The sequence below is a fragment of the Pseudopipra pipra genome, chromosome 1 (genome assembly GCF_036250125.1).
Source record: "Pseudopipra pipra isolate bDixPip1 chromosome 1, bDixPip1.hap1, whole genome shotgun sequence".
NCBI classification, from domain to species: domain Eukaryota; kingdom Metazoa; phylum Chordata; class Aves; order Passeriformes; family Pipridae; genus Pseudopipra; species Pseudopipra pipra.
The window spans coordinates 122,867,609-122,887,171 of NC_087549.1; positions in this window are offsets into that span (position 1 = coordinate 122,867,609).

Sequence of the window (19,563 nt, forward strand, 5' to 3'; positions counted from 1 at the left end):
TTACAGAGCATCCTGAACTGAGATATGATCCACCTGAATACAAGAGTGGAATATTAAGCTTCCTAAAGTTGGTCTGTAAATGCTAAATAGCTCCATCAGCAGGCTGTAATTCTGCCATAGTCACTGCAGTGAGAGTCACAGGGGCAAACATCTTCATTGGCTGGAAAATAAGACCCTTCTCAAAGCCTCGCGTGATGTGGCTACTGAGAGCATTTATGGAGCGGACTCAAGAATCCCAGAGAGCTTTTCCATTCCTGCATCTTGGGAGAGCCCAGTGCTCAACTGTTCTAGACATGTAGCTCCATGTTTTTGCATGTTTAGCCTAACAGCATCCAAAATGAACCAGGACAGGACAAAGAGAGAGTCCTCTATACAGGTGAGCGGTGCTGCGGCTTCCCAGCGTCAGCAAGGGGAGAGTCATCCACCACTCCACAGCGAGCACCAGCTGCCTTTTCTACCGGGATTTGCTGCTCTTTCACCATATTCTTTATGTGCTTTGTCCACTACCTATTGAAAGAGGCAGAAGGGACTTTCTTCCACCCACATAAAATCTCACGTTCTACGACTAAAACACATTAACATCTCCCAGAATTCTTCTCACTTGTGCTGCTTCATACACCACTGATTGGCTTACTGCCTGAGCATTCCACTGCACTTTAGCAAATTCACCACTGAGTTAGGGAACCAGAAGTATCTCCAGAGAGGACTGAGATGGAAGTATTAAATGACTGGTTTTAAGATGCATTACAGTATGTAGCAGAAGCCCAAGTCTACTGAGTTATATCTTCGTGAGGTCACAGCACTGCCACCATGTGACATCAGCAGAATAATGACATCAACAATGAGGTCATGATCTCCTAGTGATTTTTTCTGTCTCCCACACATAGAGGTGGCCCTTTCCCATTAGTCTTCAGCCACTGTATGCCCACTGTATGCCACTGTATGCACAACAACTCACTCTTTTGACAAGTTCCACATAAAGGGAGTAAACAGCATTGTTAATCACTGAAAACAATAAATCTGTACGGTATTTTTTTTCTCACAGTATCACTCTGCTGCTGTCTCACTTAAACTGCAGAACTCTTCAGAGCTGAACCAGACAACATTTTCTATCTTATTCAGCACACTGTGGGCACCAGTAGGGATGTTTAAAGGCTGTTGCAGTGTTCAACCAGATAGCAGACACAGAAATTAAAGGGAGTTGTGCAGCTGAATCCTTTAGTCATTCATTTATGCTTCCCCTTCCTCACAAATCAAAGGACAGGAAAGCAATTTAATCAGAAATAACCACAGAATTAGCAGTACAATTCAGCTCCTTACACTCTGTTCTCATTGCTTTTGATAAGTAAAGGCAGCAAACAACCAAACAGCAAAAGAAAAAAAAAATGAAAAATTAAAAGCTCCACTAGTATTACAGTGCTGCAGATTTTGTGAAGTCCTGTTCTAGCCTGAAATGGAATATTCTTCTATCTCTTCTAGTTCAATGCAGTCCAGCTAAATAACTGGATTTTCAACTTAATAAGAATCTGACACTAGTTGTATTACTGCAAAGCTCAGAAACTGCAAACTGTACTTAAATATTTGTTTTATACAAATATGCAGTGCAATCACAATTGTGTGGTTGGATCTCCCTTATCCAGCGTTCTCTTCTGATCTGATATGTAAATAAGGTTTCTAAAGGACATGGCCAGGAGGGCACTGCAATAACTTAGTAAAAGTGTAATGAAAACAGATAATGGCAACAAAAAGAAAAAAAGGAAGCCAACGATAAAGCATGTAGTAATTAACACATGAAGCATTACTGAAATTGCCTTAGGAAACTGACCTTCTCTATGCCCCTCCCATCTCAGAAAAAATGCAGTCAGAAGAGAATTCATCCCATAAGAACAAATAAATATTTAGGAGCACAGAAGCCTGTAACAAAGAGTTGGATACATTAAAATTATTAAAATAATAATTAATGAGTGTATAGACAAGAGATGTGTGAAAACAGCAAATGCCATAAAATCAGCCCTTTACCGTCACTGAAAACATAAACATATGTTTATATACAAATAAACTAATATATGGCATATACAAATAAACTATTAAAAACCAATGTATTCTATGGGAGTGTCAGAATGTTTCCCATGGGATTATCTTGGGGAAGATGCTGCCAGAAGATACCATAAAGGTTAAATATCTTTAAAAGAATGTGACAGTTTTCACCCTAGGCCTTCCTGCAGACCAGCTTGTAACCAGGAAGGAACTAGGGAAGTGACCAAGGAAGTATTCCATGCTATTCCTTTACATAACCTGAAGTATAAACAAAGCCGACCGGAGAGACCTCACTCTCTTCTCTTCCAGCGAGGTTTGGGAACGGTGGGTCCCTGTCTCAGTCTTGCTTATCAGGACCTGAGGCCTGCAGTGACTGCTCTTGTCTACCACGTGTGAGGGGAGAGTGCTGGACTGCATCCAGCCATCCTGCTTTTCTCAAGGGAAGTGGTGAGATTTTTAATAGTTCTTTATTTTGTTAGTTACCGGGTTTCTCGATTGTGCATACCTGTTTTCTTTTTGTCCCTTTTTGCCCCTTTTTCCCATTTTCCCTTCTCCTCTCCCCTTTCTTGGGAGTTGTACATAATATCCTTACTGTATATAACTGTATATATGTAAAAATATACATATATTTTGGTATAATTCAGTTGGTTTCGGTTTCTCTCAGTTTCTAAAATTTTTTTCCCTTTCCTTTCTTTGCCAAAAAGGGGAGGGAGGGGAAGGGCTTTTGCTGAGCATTGGAGATTTTGGCAGGAAGCCAGCTCAAACTTGCTCAGGATTCCCCAAAGACACCATTTTCACAGAAAAGCAGAAGCCTTTAAGTAATATTTGGTATGCTAAAATATAGATGAGAGATTTTTAAAAAAATATTTTAGTGAATAATTGCACTGGATTAGAAGGCAACTTCCCCTCTAGGAAGATTATTCCATAGTGTCTATCAGTGGGACAACCTTTCCCCTTCAGTGTCTGCCAGCAGTCTCAGTCAACGAAAGAGCTGGTCTGAATCCCTCAATTTTTCAGCAAGTCTTACTAACTGCCTCTGACAATTGTACTCCTGGGTATGAAAAAATTATGAACCTGCGTCAGAGATTACACCAACGAGACAGAAACAACAGGTAAAACAATATATACTTTGCAAGAGGCTTGTGAAGACGCTTGTGGGGTGCTTTGGGCTGTCAATAGCAGCCTATCCAGCCACAGGGTCTGGCTCCAGTGCACGTGACATCTCTGGCAAAAATCACTAAGAGCACTGATCACTCCTAAAGCAGCTTTGTGCTGTCCTCTCACTCCCAAATGCTGCTCCACACTCCCTGAGAGTAAGTATCCATTACACCCAACCCCATAGAGCCCTCTCCTGCAATTATCCTATTACACCTAGCACACTTAAAAACTAATTAATGCTCCTCTGCACTAAGATGCCGTAATTAAACTCTTTCTCTTTTCATTTAAGACTGAATTTAAATGAGGGTTTGATGGCACTGCAGTACAGTAACACTCACAAAGGCAATCCTGACCTGAGACCTTTGTGATGGTTTATGGCCGAGTAATTGCCAAGGGCTTCCTAGAACATCAAAACTTTGACCTTCAACAATTTACATTTATAATAACCCCAGCTTTCCGCAATATTGGCTGAAACACATGCATGGGTGATGATACAGATCTCCTCAAAGGGAAAATAAAAGTCTTCAGGATTATTTTCTCCCAAATTGAGCTTCTCTATCTTTCTCTCACACACACCGAGCAGCGACCCAGCCTTTGTGACTGACAGTGGAGAAGAATGAGATGGCATTTCCTGACCTTTAAGAAGCATTCACTGATTAGCACTAACTGCACCATTTCACTCATCTTGTTACTTAGTAGTTTAGCTGCAAAGTAAAAAAAAAAAAAAAAGGTTAACTTCACTGTATTTTGCTCCTTATGAAATACCATAAACACTGTCCTGTTCTCAGTGCTGTGACTACATGACTTGAAAAGAAGGAGGGAAGCCCTAGTTTGCAGTTTGCATTCAGCTCCCACTGGAGAGAGGAGGTCTGGAAATACCTGAATCAAATTAATGTACATACATTAGTAAAGTGGATTTATTAAGCTACACTTAAAGAAATAAAGATCAGGTTTTCATCAGAATGGACAGCATGCTCAGAACATGGGACTGCAGTTTACATGCAAGCCCTAAGACATCTCTGACAGACCTAGCATAGGTGCTGATCACACTGTGGCCAGAGCAAAGTGAATATCAGTACTGACTGGCTCTTTGCAACTTGCATTAAACCCTGTGTAATCACAGTTGATGTTCTCCATGCCCAAATCAACATCTCTGGGCCACTCAGTTCATGCACTGGTTCACCTGGACATAAAGGACCATTCAGCATCTGAGAGGGCACTAACACACTGAGTATTATGCAGAGCACTGGTATACCTTCAACTTAATGCAAATGAGTTGTTTTGGCAGTTCAAGCAAAGAAAAAAAAGCCTCAGAGAAAGTAAATGACTAATTGCTTTCTCACAAAGACTAACTTGAGCTGGAAATGAAGCTGACTGGAGATTGCTCCCAGTTGCTCCCAGGGAACAACGTTCTCACAACATTGTCCTTGGGCAAAGGAAGTCTTGTAGTGGGTCTTCTAATGTCACTGTGACACTCACCATACTCTAGGCATCCTCTCAGTTCTTCTTGATACAAACCAATGAGAAGGTGTTTGAACAAAACACCAAGCTTTAACCCAAACGTTTTCTGCACCACACTGCCTGCCAACGTGATATGAGGATTCAGAGCCCTGGGAATGGCCTCACCTCTAAGATAGCAATGCTTTCAGCCTGCAGACCTGAGAAGGAGTTAGAGAGACAAAAAGGTATAGCTGGGCAGGATGGAAGGTATCATTTCTTCATGGCGGATACTGAGGGATGGGAAAAGGCAGAAGGAAGATCCTCCAGTCTTCTTGTCTGGGCAGCCAAGGGAATGGTGCTTAATGGAAGGCATTTTGCCTTCTCTCCCCAGCTCTTCTCTCTCATGTGTACATCTGGATTCTAAAAAGAATAATTAGGGTTTGTAAGAGTTTGGCTTGACCAGAATATTTATCTTCTTTCTCTTTCTGGTGGCTATTACCACCAGTAATTATAAACGTACACTAGCAAGATAACCCTATTACTAGTTATGATATTAGGGCCATTAATTGCAATTTTTCCATATTTTTACACCTTGATTACTCCACATCATGCAGCTTCTTTAGTATAGACAGACTCCTGCCTTTTACTTACGTCATAAATTTTACATATATATACATCTGTACACACACACACACCACCCTTTTTATTTTTTTTTTTACATATGCCACTCATTGATATGTTTTATATATCCACTGTTGTATTTTAATCAAGCAGCATGTCAGGAAAACCAGCTTTGTTGGAGGTTTCAAAGTATGTTGTGGAAAATTAAGAAATAAGGTTCAACTCCCAAGCAGTGGGCTGGAATCCTTGGGAGTGGCATTAACCAGTTCTTCTGCTCAGAATCTCTCACAATGAGAGTATCCTCTTGCAGTTAAACATGTGTTGGATACACATACTAGATTTGCAATAGGAAACCCAAACCAATAACAAATCTGGGGATTTGGAGTTACTTTTAAAATCTTTTAAAATCTCTGATGTTCATGCTAATAAGTCTCTATTGCCATTCTTAACAATGCCATTCCTACCCCGTATTCACACTTTCAGTGAAAACAAATTGTAATGAAATTTATAACTGAGCAAGGGTGCAGAGTCACACTGTCCTCGAGGAGCTAAAACCTGCTCTGGCAGTAGCCCTGTCAGAACAGACCCACACACTCTGCCTGCCTCCCTAAGCCAACACCCAGGGAGATGCACGTGTGGGACTATGCTAGTCTTCAAAACCAACTGGCCTCCTCCCTGAGCTAGTTGACAAAATACCAACAAATAAGCATCATTTGTGAAGGCCATTTCAGTGGTTCATTAGCTAACAGATTGATCCAGTGAGGATTTCTCTTCTATGTCTATAACAAAATCAGATCTATGGATTCATCTTCTTGTCTCAGTATGACTGTTTCCTTCCTCTAAAAATATATTAACTATCTTTTTCCACCTTCACACCTTCATCCCACTAAACTCAGATCACCAGAAATTGTTCCTACTCAGATGCACCTAACAATACTCTATTCACAATATTTCCATTAGCTTGTGTCTTAACAAAATGGTTGACATCATCAACATTATTTTCAATCAAATTAACAAAGAAAGAAATCAAGTCTTTTCACTACCTGTTCAGTGGATGACTACTGCATGTATGGCTTAATATCTATGTTCACCTATGCTGTGCAGATTTGTTGCCTCTTACGTGTACTGTTAGTGTTGGACCTGACAGTGTTAGGTTTATGGTTGGACTTGATGGTCTCAAAGGTCTTTTCCAATCTAAATTAGTCTATGATTCTATTATTGATTAATTAGGTGTGCAAGATTTTGTTACTTCTTACACAAATCAGTAGAAACTTGGAACCTAAATCAATATGGAGTTCAGGAAGAAATTATATTCCTACTTCATGGTCACATGGACTGGAAGGTGAACAAAAAACGAGGTTAACAACCTTAAAGACAAGCTAGAGGTACAGTAAGTAGTACAGGTTTCAGATCAGTACCCAGTCCATCGCCTCTGACTTGTAACACCTCTCCTAGTGCAGCACTCTAGAAACACAGCTGATGGGAGGGAATCAGAGGAGCGCTCTACAAACATAATGAGGGAAAATTAACAGAGAAGGCAGCAGGGAACACGGACATATACCCTGTGGAAAGGAAGGGAAGTCAAAAGTTTATTCTCACCACTGTGACTGTTACAAACCATAACCAAGGAACACACCAAGGCAACATATCTTTGTAGTGTCACCAGCCTCCAAGAAGCATGAAAGCCTAGATAACAGGTCTCACCTCACTCCTTGGTCAGCTACCACAACCCACTAGACACCACAGCACCACAGCAAGCTAGCATGAAGGTTCCGAGAAGTTATTGAATTTAAAAAGAGAATTAAAGTTCCTGTTTTTCCATTCCTTGATTTCTTATGAAGACAAAGCATTCCAACTTAATTCTGCATTTATTTCAACCATGTATGGGGACTTGGTTTTGTATTTAAACAGCAATGAAGTAATTGTAACCAGCAATATCCTGAGATGAAACTCTTGCATCACACTTCTCTCCTTGATCTCCCAGCTTAGCTCAGCCTGATGGCTTTTCTCCAGCATTAATTTTTTTCCCTCCTTTTTTCTCATTTCCTTCATGTTCTCTGTGCACCAAACTATAAATTATTATTTTGAAATAGGCTGCATTACTTTTGCAATACAGCTTCATCCAACAACTGTCCTCAAAATCACAAGGAACTCATTAAAAAATGCACTTCTCACCCAGAGCAAACATACCATAGTCTGCTTCATTTGATGACTCTAAGTTTTCCAAGTGGGATATGTAAACTGATCATCTGCTCTACAGAGTTTCAGCAGGAGCAGAAAGCATCTAAATCTCCTGAAATTAGACTTATTTGATTAAATGCCCTATTCATGCTTCAAGTATTTTAAATTTCTCTTTTTTGGAAAAACAAAACACATATGGCTTGGGGTTTTTTATTTTATTTTTTACAATTTAGCTATATTACTTTTAACTATCTGTTCTACATAAATATTTATATAGGGATCTTTATCTTCTTCCCCTCAAAAAGAAAAAAAAAAAGTAAAAAGATGACCTGTCCCCTTGTACCAAGTCAATTCTTACTTTCATGTCAAGGGAACTTGCCTTGTCATACTATTTTTTAGCACATCCCTTTTGTTTCAAATTTTCAAGACCTGAATAAAAATGAGAAGCTATTATGCAGTACAAAATAAAAAGAGATTGCTCTGTAAATTTTCCTAGAAATTGCAATGTTTTATGCAAATCAGCACACTTTAGCCAAAAGATTTGTTCTTCAGCTTCAGTGTATATAAATTGATTCCACATCATCTTGTGGGCATTTTTCAGATTAATCTCCCATAATCTTTTGGCCACATCATTTTAATGTACAATAAAAATCACAGTAAAGCTTCAGTGCAGTCTAAGCTGTCCCATGAGGCTATGGCTCTTCCTGAAGAGCATAATCCAGATCTAATTTCAGAAGGAGCCAGGTAGGATTTACATTTCTGAACATACACATGACAGATCTGTGCCTACTCAAGCAAAATCCTACAGATTCTTCCAGCAGTGTTTTCTCCCAGTTCTGCTAAAACATCCTTATCACTAAGATACATATGCAATCAAAAGGAAAGTTTAGGGTTCAGGATTTTTTGTTTCTTTTTTAAACACATATTATGTATTCAAACCATTACACAGTTCTAATGCCTCAGTGGGAAGTTTTTTCTACTACACCTTTCTGGAACTTCTTAAGGAGAATACTTCCTCTGCTGGATTAAGGACTGATGCAGTTACTGTCTCAAGAGAGCTCCCTGTTTGCATGCATTACTGTGAAAGATAACATCCCTTAAGAGGGACAGGACTTCAAGCTGTGAATCTGATGCTCTTTAAAGCAGACAGTATCATGCCTCTGATAAACAGTTTGATTTTAGCTACTTTTGCGAAGATCAGATTAAAAGAATAACACAGCAAACCACTAGCATATCAACAACAAATACAACAGTGCCCATAGAACACTTACCTACCACCGCTTTTCTCAGCTGTTACATTTCATAGCATTCATACTATACATATTCTTTCCTCCAGCCTCAGATATCCCCCACTACTTCCAGCTCCACATCACAGTAGGTTTTGTTTCAGAGGAAAGTACTGGGTGAGGCAGTCAAACTTTTGTCCTTGTTCGATTGTAAAGGTCTGAAACCTTTGAGCTTTCCATTCCTTAACTATATACTGATGAAGTGTCTTTACAAGGCCAAATTGAACTACAGTTCATAGATTATGGTAAATTTGATCTTCATTCCGTCACTGAACTCTCAAAAATTAATTTTCTTATCTCTAAACGACAGAAATATAAATTAAACAGATTGTGGAGCATTTATCTTATGTCAAGATATACTACCAGTCTGAGCAACACTCTTTCTTCTTTTGCTATTAACACACACAAAGAAATCTGTTGACCTGGTATTTAGAGCATTCTTCCTTTTCTACCCACGAGTTGCAGCATTTCTCGGAGACTCTGTCATTGTAATTGAAAAGTGATTTACAAAATTCTGGAAAAAAGTACCTGTGCAAAATCTACAATGTATTGATCCAATAAATATATGTTTATCACACAAAAGTAAAAACTTTACTTATCTGTCTTTATTCAGTTTTAATCAAGACTTTTTCAGGAGGCTGAATGAAGCTTCTTCTGTAAAACTCTTTTGGCATCTTCTCTTTCACAAAAGTTTTACATCACAATACACTAAAATACAGCTGAAAATGCTGTATTTTATTAGGACCAGAAGTTCAAAGTTATGATTAGGCATAAGCTTCTAGGGGATAGTCCAAGCAGGATATTAAGCACCTTCATTAACGACTTCCAGTACAACACATAAAGACATACGAAAGTGGATGACAGAACTGCTGTGCAGGCACATCACTATTGGAAAGAGAAATTATTGCAGGTAAAAATACAGAACTCCAGGCACTTAGACAAATTACACATGAAATACCCACCCACTACATTTTTGCATGCATGGACATATCTGTATATAATGCGCTTGAAAAAGTCTTTCTGCTAAAGCTTTCCATTAGATTTGCTGCCACAGAGCTGCAACATGGCTACACTGCAGCCAGCTGCTCACAGAGATGCAATCGCTCCAACACTGATGGTTTAACCATTATCTCTAAGGCAGGAAGGTACTTCTTGATCATCTAGACCAACCTCCCACTCAAAGCAGCATCAGCTGCAGCAAGATACTCAGAACGGTGCATCAGATTTTGAGTATCTTTAAGGACCTCCTCAGCCTCCCTGGAAGAACTGTTCCAGCACTGGCCACATTTACAGTAAAAAAGGTTTTTCTTATGTTTCAGTGGAAACTCAGTGGATTTCCTGTATTTCAAATTGTGCCTGTTGTTTCTTGTCCTGTCACAAGACAGGTATCTACACACATTGATGAGATCCCTCCCCCAAATCTTCTGTTCTCCAGGCTGAACTGTCCTAGCTCTCTCAGCCTCTCCTTATGTCAAATGCTCCAATCCTCTCAACATCTTTGTAGCCCTTTGCAGGACTCCCAGCATCTTCTACAAGCTGCTTGTTCACTCATGCAGATCTCCTGCCACCTTTGCTTGAGTTCCTGCTTGTCAGAATGGATCACTCTTAAGTTTGGAGGTGATCCTTGAAAAATCAATCAGCTCTCCTGGACTGTATCACATGGATTACTAGTGCCAGTACTAGTCCAGATACATCTGCTCCCCAACCAAATCACATAAAACACTGGTAGCAAGGATTGGACTGCTGTAAATACTCTGTTGGGAAGAGGTATCAAACTAAAGATCCAGCCCACTGGGGCCATCAGCACATAGTTGGAAAAAAGTCATTAACCTTTAGGTGTCCTGAGCTATTCTGAGAAAACTGATAGTATAGCTGATATGAAACATTACATAGATATAATGAAATTCACACAACAGGGTACATTTGAAGCCCAGATAACCTAAAACAAATCATGTATGATGTGAGGCTATCCATTATTGACATAAAAACCATAATTTCTGAATTGACATATCCCTGCACCTTAACTGTTCATTTTCACACACCACACAGCACTAGTTGGACCGATGGCTAGGTTTGCTATAAAGACAGTTACACCATGTCAGACAAGAAGCCTCTTTATCCCTATATCTTCTCAGCAGCAGAAGAAGAATGTGAGAATATTCTGTACGTGTCCTGGTTCTTCCTGAAGACCTTCTTCCCACTTCCTGTAGTCAGTACCCCAGGACCTTCCTGTAACTGTGCTCTTTGAGAAGCAACAATAATCACTTGCCTTCTCCATCCCTTTATTTTTCCATAAATTTTTCTCATTTCTTCCTTAGTCTCTCTATAAACTGAAGTTCTAATCCAGTTAGTGTCCTCTCAAGGAGCAGCTATTCCATGTGCTAGGTCATTCCAGTTTCCCTTTTCTGGTGCACTCCCCTAGCTCAGCTACTCTTTTTGCATAAGGTAATATTCAAGATATGAGCGCAGCATGTGCTTATACAGTGGTGAAAAGATGTTTCTTCTTCAGTACTCACCTTCCCTCTTAATTAATTTCTCACAGCTTATTTCCCTTTCTGACCACTGGAAGGCACTGAGTTGGTGTTTTAAGAAAGCTTTTTTGTATAATTCCTAGTAATTAGAGCCCATCATTGTATAGGTACGCTGTGGATTTTTTTCCCTCATGTATATTATTTTGCATTTAGTGATCTGAGTCTCCATTAGGCAACCAGCACTTCTGAACTTTGCCATGATCTGGTGATTCTGACTGACTATATTTGTCTGTTCTTCTAAAAATATCATGTGAGGTGTTCCGAAGTTCTTGTAGCTGTATGCTTGATTGTCACTAGCACCAGGGAACTTACTGTCCATACTCATCAATCTCCAGATGACAATCACCTCTTTACTGTGGTCTCGGCTAATTGGGTTGGGATGTTCTGGTTCACCATGGAAATCAGTCAATACAGCTGAACTGGAATTACAGGGATTGAGACTTAGCAAAAATCAGTGTGAGATGGCCTGTCCACATAACAACGTGGGACATTTTTCAGCCAGCTCTAAGGACCCAGACTGTGGGCTCACTTGTATCTTTTCACAGACTCTGACCCACTGGAAGGCTAGAGCTGAACTAAATGGAAGAACATAAATATTACTCCTCTGGTACTGCAGCAGCAATTTATTTCCCAAATTTTTCCATACATCTTATGGAAGAGGATATGTCCAGGGTATATATGTCATCATCACCTTTTTTTTAATATATTCAGTATTTTCTAGAGCTCAGCAGACCTTCATTAATATCATACCAAGCCACCTTGCCTGATAGATTCCCTAAGTACCTGCCCTCTTTAATCAAGGATTTTCAGACAGAGGTTCTGGGAATAAAAGTTTCACTTCGTCATAAGAAACATTTCAAAACCAGAGATACACCTGCACCCTCACAGACATAAATGCACATACACATGCACATAACTACAGTGCTGTATATACATAACTATATAGCAATTGCTAAAAACTTCAGTATTTAAAAATACACTCTTGTCTGCACAGTTTTTTTTGAAAGTGCCTTACGAGATGTAATTCTAAATGATCTGAACATGAAGGGAATAACTCCAAGATTTCTTTCATTTTTCTCCTCCTCTTCTCCAATTAATTGATGAAGGTTTTTTTTTCATGCTCTCTTCAGCCAAACAGGATTTCATGGACTGCTGTTTATTTGAAAAATCTGCAAGAAAAGACCAGGAAGAAATTACCCTCCAGAGATATCATAAGAAAAATTATCTTCACATGGGGAATTTCATGTTTTTGTGAGCTCATAAAAAAGTACAATATTTACTACTGTACTTCATAACATTTATTCTTGCTGTAATTTTTTGCCTAAGTTTAAAATACTGGTTTTGACATTTTGCCTCAAGAACGTGTTGCTTAGTCTGCCAAGTGGGAACCAGCATGAGTTCAGGCCTCATTGAGGAGGTGAAATTTTATTGTGCTTCTCCCACCTTTAAAAATTCTGTGTTGTAAAATATGGCATTATTGTATATTCCAAATTCCATATGTACACAGCAAGCTAAGCTAAGACAATGCAGACCAGGTAGGCTTTTAAGTGCAAACTGCTCCTGGAGCAAAATCTGACAAGTCTGCACAGCTGGAATAGGGTTAAGCCTTGGTTCTAAAATGTTTTGGAGACATTTTGTCTCACCATATGGGCTTTAAGAACACAAATTCTCTGGAGTTGAAGTAAACTTCCAAGACCAGAACCCTGAAACTTCAGCAAAGAGACTGAAAGCTAACAGCAGAAGTTGTCATCCATAGTGAAACAAGTTCTGTGGGATTCATTCAGGATCACAGAATCACAGAATATGTTGAGTTGGAGGGGACCCACAAGGATCATCCAGTCCATCTTCTGTCCCTGCACCGGACCATCCCAAAGAGTCTCACCATGTGCCTGAGAGTATTGGCCAAATGCTTCTTGAACCCTGTCAGGCTTGGTGTTGTGACCACTGCCCTGGGGAGCCTGTTCCAGCATCCAGCATCCAACTGCCCTCTGGGGGAAGAACCTCTTTCTAATATCCAGTCTAAACCTCCCCTGACACAACTTCAGGCCACTTCCTCAGACTCTGTCACTGCTCACCACAGAGAAAAGATCAGGGTCTGCCACTCCTCTTCCCCTCACGAGGAAGTTGTAACTGCAATGAGGTGTCCCCTCAGTCTCCTCCAGGCTGAACAGACCAAGTGACTTTAGATGCTCCTCATACGGCTTCCTCTCAAGGCCCTTCACCATCTTCGTTGCCCCCCTTTGGACACTCTCTAATAGCTGAATATCTTCTTATATTCCAGTGCCCAAAACTGCACACAATATTCAAGGTGAGGCCGCACCAGTGCAGAGCAGAGTGGAACAATCCTCTCCCTCGACCAGCTGGCGATGCTTTGCCTGATGCTCCCCAGGGCATGGTTGGCCCTCCTGGCTGCCAGGGCACTGCTGACTCATAGTCAACTTGCTGTTGACCAGGATCCTCAAGTCCCTTTCCAAGGCACTGCTCCAGCATCTCACACCCCGGTCTGTACCTACATCTGGGGTTGCTCCATCCCAGGTGCAGAATCCAGCACTTTTCCTTGTTGAATTTCATATGGTTGCCCAATCCTCTAATTTGTCTAAGACTCTCTGCAGGGCCTCCCTGCCTTCGAGGGAGTCAACAGCTCTTCTGAGTTTTGTGTTATCTGCAAACTTGCTCAGTATTCCTTACAGTCCTGCGTCCAAGTCATTTATGATGATGTTGAAGAGCACAGGGACTAAGATGGAGCACTGTGGAACCCCACTAATGACAGGTCATCAGTCTTATGTTATTCCACTTACTATATATCTCCCCATATCCACGAGGATGTGAAATGTATGTTCATAACAGAGTTTATGGTCATTGCTTTGTGGTTTGCATCATTGAGTTGGTTGTCTGCAGCCAGAGCCCTAAAATCTATGCCTTGAATGATTTCTTCAGACAAATGCCTCTCATATTTACACTATATCCCTGAGCACTCTGCATCACTTACTGTCTTTCATAATATATTTGTTTACTATTTAGTAAACACTGCTTTGCTGTAAAAACAACTAGAGCTCTCCTAATTGTTTTGTGGCTCGTGCAGTAAAACCAGCTCTTTTCAAGCTTAGGAGATTTCACAATGCGACTACTCAACCTGTATTAACATTGCTGGGAGCCTCTAGTTTTTGCCCAAGGTAAAAAAACTCCCCTTCATTAACATACATTATGCTGTTCCTGAACACATCCCACTATAAAATACAAAGCTGTGAAAATCTGGAATCTCTAAGACTGCAGACCCTTATTACTCACTCATCTTGCATGCATTCACTTGTCCTTCCCAGCATGCCCACTTTTGTGCTAACCCTGTGTTAATCAAGGAGAAAACATAGGGTTGAATGCCTTTTGTATTTAGCTATTTCCCCAGATGACATACTACTCATCCTTAGAAAAGCAGCACCTTTAAGGAATATGTTTCTTCAGAGACTCTTGCAAAAATAATCAGTAATGTTGGGGTTTATCTGTGCAATTAGCCTGTAATCTGCACCAAAACCAGCAATGGTAGGGCTCCTTTTCTCCTAGGAAAATTGTTAGCCTTCTAGTCTAGAGTTACAACATTTCAGATCTAAAGAATCTGTCTTACAGATCTAGAAACACTTCTCAAGATCCTCAGTTTGGATGCCCAGTGCTCCTACTCTGCCAACAGTAACCTCTGGTCAAATTAACACCCTAGGCACATATGAACCTCCCACAGCCCATGAAACTCCCTTGGCACCATGGCCAAGGTGCTCAATGGGAGATAAAGTACCACTGGTTACTTCCACTTCAAGAGGGGACAGCAGAGTGCTATAACCATCAGGAAATATAGCTTTTAGCCAGCACTGGTTTTGATAGAGCATTTTTAACCCATCCTATGGGGAGACTTGAGCCCTGCTGCCTCACTGAGGTGAGCAACTTTGTTGACCCACCCTAAGCAGCAAATATGTGAGAAAAACCTTCTTAAGTGATAAATCTAGAGCCTACAGCTGGACAGTGATGATGTGGAACATCTGGAAGAGCTGTGCTAAGGAAAACACTGGGAACAGAAAACATCCAAGCCAGCTTACAACACAAGGGCATTCACAGTGCCAGCCATCCAAAAGTACAGAGTTAATGGGAAGCTGTTATATGCTGCCTCTGTCTCTTTTCTGGCAACCCCTCAACTTCTAATTAAGAATGATACAAGTGTGATTAGAATATTCAGCAAAATCTGAATAGTTTATGGTTTCTACTAAGTTATTTCCCATGAATCCAAAGAGCTCATAAGATCATTCTGAATATTAAAATAAGTTGTTCTTATAGAGACAAGGTATCATTATCTAATATTCATCATGACAGAATATAGTCATCTTACAATTTATGCTGCAGTATCCAAGATATTATCTAACATCCATTATTAATTATGTCTTGAACTGACTATATTACATTTATTTAAAGAAATTCAGACAGGTGAGATGTTCTACAGAGACGCCATTTTCAAACAAGCAAATGGAAAAAAGGCATTGACTGCTATAAATGTAATAAACTCCTACTGACGTCTCAAACTCGTTACAGCTCACTAACAAGTATAAAGGCTGATTATTATGATAAAAGAAATAGAGAAATAGCTTCCTTTCCTTCATAGGAAAGGAAGTGTGACAGCTACTCCTCATTGAGCTGATCCACCTGATTGTTACTCTTGGATTCTGCCCAACATGTTTCTCATTTTCTTTGTTAATGTTACATTCATGAAATAACCCCTTTTTCTCCCCATTTTGTAATGGCAGGCTTTGAACACAATCTAAGATATAGAGGATGCAATTTGAGAGCTTTATTCGCTATTTCTAGGGAAGAAATTTAACTGATTACTTTTCAAGTCCAGAAAGTTAAAGAAATTATGCAGCACAGTTGATATGCGAGTTCCTCCTCCTCGCTTACCAATAAGATGCCAATGAGATGAAATGAGTAGGCAACTTGCCTACTGGGTACCAAACAGGTATTAAAAGATTTAATCCCGATGAAAACTGCACAGAAATATAAAATCCACAAGGTGTGTAATCAGTGGTAGAATAGCTAGATTATTCTATTTAATCATCCCTTCAACACAAACTAGCACTACCCAAAATGGCATGCCTTGTTTACCTTATGGAAAAAAAAGCTATTTTGGAATACTAATGGTTCGTATCTGTTCAGATAAAACAGACAGGATCCTGATGTAAAAATATGTATTTGGAAAATATTTCTTTTTGTGACTATTCTCATGTTTTGTCCCTTGTACATCATTAGGATTAGTCTTGCCTGAAATTTTCATAGCCCTTGCTTATTGACAATGTTATAAAGACAAAGTCAAACTTGGCAGAATGAAAAAGAAGATGAGGTTTCCCTGTAGCCTGGGAGGAGCTGAGTCAATTCCTCTCAGCCCAAATACTCAACTTCAGTATTTGTGCTGGGGCAGGCAAAGCAGGAGCAAGGCTGAGCCCTTCCTCCCTTCTCTCCTTTCTACTCCAAAATGCTTCTACTGCCACTATAAAGGTCAATTTGCCAGTGATGCCAAGATGCCTGAGGAGCAAACAGGGCAGATGTCCTGTGCTGAGTGCATTTATTCAAATGAAGTCTTTCTGATTTTGTTTTTTAAATTATTGACCGACAGAGTGAAGCAACTGAAAAAGGGACATCAAGACACTGCTACTGTCAGACTTCACTTAATGTTTGCTTTCCTCAAGGCCAAATATATAGCTTGATGTTACATAATGCTGCTATAAATCAATTAATAATTTGATACATAAATGATTGTTTTTTCATGTAAAGATTAGTTTTCCTTACTTTGATCCCATTTTGATGGTGAGACTTGCAGCAGGTCCTTCTTAATCTCAAAGCACAGCCATAGTAGAAAAAGATTTTGTAGACAGAGAAGATTTTTTGGTAGCATTTTTCTAAACCAGATTATATGAAGTCAAGGATGTAATATATGGATGACAGTGCATCTCAGAGTAGCCTCAACTGAAACTTTAGCCTTTTTGCTTTCTCCACTGAGTTTAAGAAAAGGAACAGGATACTTGAAAATAAATCACGAAAGCAAGAGTACTTCACAAAAAGAAGAGAAGAAGCACTTCACCACCTTAAATTTATTGCAATTAAGTATGTCTACATGGTTTCATTGACCCCAAATCTGGCAATACATGATTCAGAGGAAACACAGGACTGAATTCTTGAAGCAGGTGTGTGAATCTTCACTAGTCTGCATTTTCCTTCATGAAAAACTAGCATAGCAAAGAAGAGTTTTGAGTAGCTGCCCTTTTCTGTTTTCAAACACAACATGAGTGGCACACACAAACCAGTTTATCCATCCATGTGACACCACCTGGCCAGTGGTGCCCCAACAGTCCTGCTGGTGGTCTGGCAACCTGCACCAACCCACAAGAGGTCTCCACCAGGTCCAGCCCCATCAGCACCAGGTGCCTCAGGAGGAGACTGGAGCTGTGGAAGGGTTGGGAGGTCAAAGGCCTCTATGGTACCTGTCCTGCTTACAGTCTTCTGGCATGGTTTCCCAGACAGCCCTACTAACTGCTGCCAGTCCTATGTGGAAAAAAGCAATTGCTTCCAAACTTCAAAAATTTCTTCACTCAAGAAATGACTGGATGTGGCACTTAGTGCCATGATCTATTTCACAAGGTGTGATCAGTCAAAGATTGGACTTGATGATTTCAGAGGTCTTTTCCAACCTAAATGATTCTATGATTTTGCGAAAAGGCTGCTGGCAGTGCCCAAAAACCAGCACCTGGCCCAACACTTCAGGAAGGCCAAGAGAGTGCTGGACTGTCAGTGCCACTACGACCCCAAATGCTCTGAAGGGGTGATATTTCATCACTACTTCCAACAGCCATCACTAAGGGCGGGAAGCTATAAAAATGTTGGATCTGTTTGGCCATGGAATCAGAAAAAATGCTATAGGCAGTGTAAAAGGAAGGCCTCAGCCCCACAAAGCTTCGCATGGTGTGCCCACGGTGCAATTTAAAGGTCTGAGGTAAAAAGACATTTAAGGAATCTTTTTCCCCATTAATTCAAGCCTTTTCCATCCTGTTTGCAATTAAGGGATAATGTATTTAATCACTAATTGCACCAATCAGTCTTGACTTCTAAAAAGCCAAAGGAAAGTTTCTTTTCCTGAATTCCACTCATCTAATTGTCAAGCTTAAGCCAGTGTGCAGACTGAAATAGCAGAAGCAGTGGGTTTATCTATTAGAGTCTATATTCTTCTTCAATTCCAGGCTGCTTTGATGACGATGATCCTGGCTGGATTTCTGGTCCCTTGCTGCACAGTAGTTTCATATAGCAAAAAAATAAAAACAGAACAAACTTTGCAGAGCAAGCATTTCTTTTATGAAAATACCATCCTATCTTAAAAAAAAAAAAAAAAAAAAAAAAAAACACCAGTAAAGAGAAAAGCAAACATGCTAAAGAAAAGGAAAAAAAAATGTTCAATTTCTTAAATACAAGAATAAATGGCCAAATCCTAGGTCTGTAAATTGTTTTGAAAATATGTGATGTGGTTCAAGTTTGGCTATAACACAGGAAACTACTCACTCTTGAGGAAAGATACCAACAATTTTGCAGTGAGCAATATGATTCAAGTCTTCTATGTGAGCTGCAAGCCTTACAAAAAAGCTTCACTGTGATTCTGAGCTGCTGGAGTTGCTGTTATTATTAGGCAACAGCATATGTAAGCATCCCTGACACATACAGCTTGTCAACACATTTCAATCTCAGGAGGAGTCTAAATAAAATGTTTGCCTAGCACGTTCAAAAATGATCTCAAGAGGCAAGAAGGAAAGGGCATGGTAAGATTACAGCATACAAATTGCGGAGATCTTGGATTTTGAATCACCCAAAGCAATGAGAATCAGCAGTGGCTTGCTTAATCTTTTATTTCCTTTCCATAATGAGCCTACCTCTATGAATGCAATTTTCTTGCCTCTCAGCTTTTATCTGTCACTTTATAAAGCAAACACAGCTTCGAATTCGACAGTTTTCTTGTTGTTAGTCTTTGTTTTGAAACCAACTCTCCTGTTGATCTAAAAAGCCAGAGACTCTCAACCCCATCCTGCCCTCATTACAGTCTTGTTTCACCTGTGCAAAGACTTTCTTTAACTTCTCAGTTTTTTGATGCTTTATCTCCCACCCCACAAATTATTAAACTCTACCACGTTTGCATTTCTCCTGTAACTTTAAAAAGAGAAATCAAACCAAACAATGCTGCAGGACAGTAACACTGCATCCTATAAACTCTCTGGTCTACAGCTGATCAGAATTTTTTC